Below are 4,651 nucleotides of genomic sequence, written 5' to 3'. Positions count from 1 at the left end.
CCTTCCTTTTTTGGAGTTTGGAGGTGCCCTGATGAGGCCCAGCTGTGAAGCAATGCAAGCTGCTGTGGGGCCTTGGGTCTTCTTTTGGAAGTTCTGGGTTTCTCTGGCTCAGCTGCAGTTTGTTAGTTAATTTTCAGATTGCAAAGGGCCAGGCCTTTCATATGCAAAAGCCTCTGTGCACAGCTTGGGTGGGGCGGGGTCTCTGGGCATCAATGGGGCGGAGCAAGCAGCTATGGCTGCTCCTCAGTCCTACCCCAAGAGGCCCCACTTCTCAGTGTCCCAGCAATCACTGCAAGCACCTCTGAGAGAAAGCCGCCCTCGAGTTCTGACCGATGCCAGACAGTCCAGTTTCTCCTGTATGAGTCTGGGTCCCCAGAGACATGCCCGGAACTGGAGTTCAGAGCAGTCAGGAGCTTGAGACTCCCTCCCGATTGAGCCAGCCCTTTCTGCATGTGCCTCGGTACCTCTGCACTTTACTTCCACACCGCACCTCCTTTGAGTCTCAGTGTGCTTTTCTCTTCCCTTCTAGTTGTAGAATTTCCCTCAGCCAGCCTTCCTGTGGTTCTGGATGATGTCCGTTTTGTCTTTTATTTGAATTTTTTAAGTTGCTGTGCGAGGCAGCAATTTCTGGTGTTTACCTATGCCGCCATCTTGGTTTCTCCATCATTGATGTTTCTATCTCCTTCCCTACCTCTTTGAAATCAACTGAAAAAAAATTTGTAATAGATATTACCAAAGTATAAGTTACAGGCAGTAAGTATACATGAACATCTTCTCATTCTTTTCTATACCGAATGTTAAATCATTAGCTGAGAAATATATATTCTTGAGTAGATAAAAATAATATAGTCAATCATATGACTGATGTCTTTAATTAAATCTGGTTTCTGAAGCTGTCTATAGTATATCTTTTTGTTTTGTTTTATTTTGTTAATCCTCACCCTAGGATATTTTTCCATTGATCTTTAGGGAGAGTGTAAGCAGGAGGGAAAGACAGAGAGAAACATTGATGTGATAAAAATACATCGATTAGTTGCCTCCTGCATGAGCCCTGACAAGGGCCCAGGCCAGGGAGGAGCCTGTAACCAAGGTACATGCCCTTGCTGGAATCGAACTCGGGACCCTTTGGTCTGCAGCCCAACGCTCTATCCACTAAGCCAGCTAGGGCTATAGTATGTCTTTTTTAAAAAGACTTGAAAAGCTAAATCTATTATCAGATGCTAACACAAGGGTTATTATTGCACTGATGTCCTGGATATTTAGATTTTCCCAGGAAAAAGGTGACCTGAAAATGTTAAACAGATTCTGGCTTTACTGATCTGAATGGTTAGTGTTTTGGAATACAGCCTGACCTTTGAGGAATTCTCTTTCTTCAGGCATAAGTGCATTGCATAAATGTGCTGACTATTTTTAGACTATTTTGTACTTAAGATTATTATGACTAGATCTGCACACATAATTTCTGCACCATATTTGTCAAACCAGAAACCTGATGCCACACAATGGCAGTAGACTTGTCACCTTCCCTAAAGATTTCTAAGAAGTTGCTGTTTGCTCTAACCAAGACTAAATATTCAACTCTATCTGCTTTGTCTCTTCACCCCCACACCCAGCCTTACTAAGCAGGGCAGAAAATATAACCATGTATTAAGCAGGATAAAATCAGAATGCAGTTACATACAGAGTCGAGCAAAAGTAGGTTTACATTTGGGAGTATGCAAAACACATAGTTTATTCTTATATTACGTATTTATTAAATATTGTCTTCTTTTCCATACAAACAACTGTAAACCTTATTTTGCCCACCCCTGTATAGAACATGCTCTCAACTATGTTTGAGAGGACTAATTTCTTAAACATTTCAAATATACAACTCACACATTACTAGCATTTGCCTCTAAACTTTGATTTGGAGCATTGTTTTATTGACTGACTGTGTGTGGGGGGAAGAGAGGGCGGTGTCCTCATTCTTCTTTAGTGGACCTAGGAGGGAAGTGGTTGAAATCCCTTGGGAAAAAAATTCAAGGGGGAGGAGGTAACATTGTTTATGGACCTCTGTTTATGTATGTAAAGATAGAAATAAAGAAAAAGACTCACTGGCCAACAATTAGCACTGGCCTTGAATCCAGATTGAGCTTCTTTCTGACAAAGAACCTAAATTCTAACCTTAACTTGTGGTAAAAATCTTTGTTCACCTAAAGTAATGTTTGTTTCATAATAATGAAGATGTATCTATGAAGTGGATTCTAGCACTGTAGCCTTAAGAAAACTAACATTCTTAACTTTGGTGATGGAAAAATAACTGTCATTAATCAGCATCGTCTTTAGAGAAATTCCATAAGGTCCAAAGATTTTCAAAACTCGTAGTCAGATGTCTTAAACACATTTGATGATGTCTGTGCCTGTTTGTTTTTTAAGTCTTTTCATAGCCTAAGTAAATTTTTAAAATTCTTGAAAAATTACATAGCATAATTTTTATCGAATGCCAAGAAGGAAATGCCAGTTTGTGGGGTACAAATCCAGAGACCTTTGGTTGATTCCCTCTTGGTTTAGCTGTAGTAAGTACATTACCCTTTTACATTTCTAGCTTTCAGAGATTCCTTATACTTTCTGTTCCTTCTGATGAACAGTTTTATATTCTTAAAGTTGAAAATCCTTTAAAGATAAATTTTAAGAGAGAATCTATGCATTCCATGAATTCAGAGGGTAGGGGGAATCTATTCTGGTAGTCTTGCAGTTGTTAGCAATATATTGCTGAATTTTTAACTTGTCATTTTTTTTCCTACAGTGACTGAAACAAGGCTGTGTGACATTCCATGTTGGAGGGAAAACTTTAAAAAAAACACATACACACAAATTGAATGCTCTAAGCTGGAACGTAGGATCTACAGCCTTGTCTATGGCCCAACACCTTGACCTTGTGTACAAAAATGAAGAAATGTTGCAATAGCAAAGCTGAACGTCTAACCCTAGCTGTCGCCCGCTAGACCTCCATGCTCAGCTATAATTATAAATACATGTAAAATTACATGAACATGGCTATATTTTTATTTGCTTGCTCCTAAAAGAGAGAAAAATCAACTTTGAATCACAACTAGGAATTGATGCTTTAATTTTTGGAAACTTTTTCAGAATTTTTAATTTAGTACACGGTCCAGCCTAAGATCCTCAGTTGTATCAGGTTTTGTGCACAAAAGAAAAGCACGAAAGTGGGATGCTCATGGGGCGTGTGCTTTCTGTGCACCAAATACCTGGACGGGGCTCTTTTTTCAGGCCTGCAGTTCAGTCTGTGTCTAGAATTTTTCAGCCTTTTTTTTTTTTTTTTGCTTGTATAATCATAGAATTCATTGCTGCTGATTTCTGTACTGATTCATGTAGTAATGTAAAGTGTCTCTTAATAACTGAGGGCTGTTAATAACCTGTGATTTTGCCTTTTCTATATTCTTACTCCCATGAAGAACCTTTGTTCTGATGGAGAAAGAATGAAAAGCTTTATTCCTCTCCCACCTCCTACAACCCCAGTTATCTTTATAGTTCCTGTATTTTCAGTTGTATTCTGTACACTATAGCTTTTTTCTTTTTTTTCAGTTTGTTAGAAACAGAATTTGGCAATTTCTAAATTGGTTCTGCCTGCCTTTGAACAGAAACATCTGTATAAATCTTGTGGGTATAAACTGCTTTCTGGAAAAACGGTCAGGATAAAATGAACTCAGAATTTTTAATGAAATTTGTAAGAGGATATGCAGTTATTGTGAAAGCAAATCAGACTGAGTTTGACATTTGATTCAATATTTTTAGGACTCAGTAACAGGTATGTTTTTTAGTTTTTCTAATTTGGGTTAGTTTAAAAGATATATTGCAAGATATGCATAGAAATGTGAGCAGTGCTTCTGTTTGCCTTTTGATCAGAAACTTCAGCAGAGCTTTAACGTATTCCATGTGATTCAGACTGAAATTCTTTCCTTAGTGGCTATAAGAACTTAAATGTTAAATCCTTTTTTAGTTTTATTAGTTTTAGGCCTCTGTGAAAAACCGTGAAGCATGAAGTTGAGGCAAGGAATTATACTCATCAAAGTAGAAATGATTGCCCACTTCAAAATCTTCATTATGTTTCTACACAAACGTGCTTGCATAAATCAGAGGCATTTTATAGATGCTTTGCTGACTTCCTCATCTCTGTAGAAACACAGAAATCCAACCCGTTTTGTAAAGCAGAAAGTCATGTCACGTGGAACATGTCTTGTATATATTTCATATGTGGTATTGGAGTCTTAATGATAAATGCAAGGTGATAATTTAATGATGGGATTAGTCTGGTCACTTCATATGCACAATCCTGGAGGTGAATTACTTGCATCAAATGTAGTGGTATTTATTATTCTGTACAGAGAGGAAATACATATAAAACATATGCTTACATTACATGCACGCAGATTTCATGCTCCATAAATCTTTTCTATTTTTTAATTTACTTTTCTCTAAATGATGTGCATGGAATATGCCTTATTATAGAAAAATGCTGTTCATAATTTGACTACGTGGAAAAGTGCCTATGGTGGTAATGCTAATAAGGCAAATAAGACAAATTCTATCAGTTTACTACATCACCAGTTAACATTTTATATTATGATGTTTAAAAAAAGAAAAGTTT

At 37.5% G+C, this 4,651-nt stretch overlaps 1 protein-coding gene across 2 annotated transcripts in view; it reads left to right on the top strand.

Annotated features, from left to right (window-relative positions):
- The window catches only part of COL4A3BP (collagen type IV alpha 3 binding protein), a 102,681-nt gene extending 99,847 nt beyond the window's left edge, over positions 1-2,834 (top strand). For both annotated transcript variants that reach the window (XM_015571599.1, XM_015571598.1), the window contains exon 19: positions 2,789-2,834. The gene's annotated coding sequence lies outside the window, so the exon portion shown is untranslated. The remainder of the gene's footprint in view (positions 1-2,788) is intronic.
- Positions 2,835-4,651: the final 1,817 nt, after the last annotated feature.

Source organism: Myotis davidii, unplaced genomic scaffold (genome assembly GCF_000327345.1).
Source record: "Myotis davidii unplaced genomic scaffold, ASM32734v1 scaffold44, whole genome shotgun sequence".
Classification (NCBI taxonomy): Eukaryota; Metazoa; Chordata; class Mammalia; order Chiroptera; family Vespertilionidae; genus Myotis; species Myotis davidii.
This window is presented reverse-complemented; position numbering and strand designations above follow the sequence as displayed.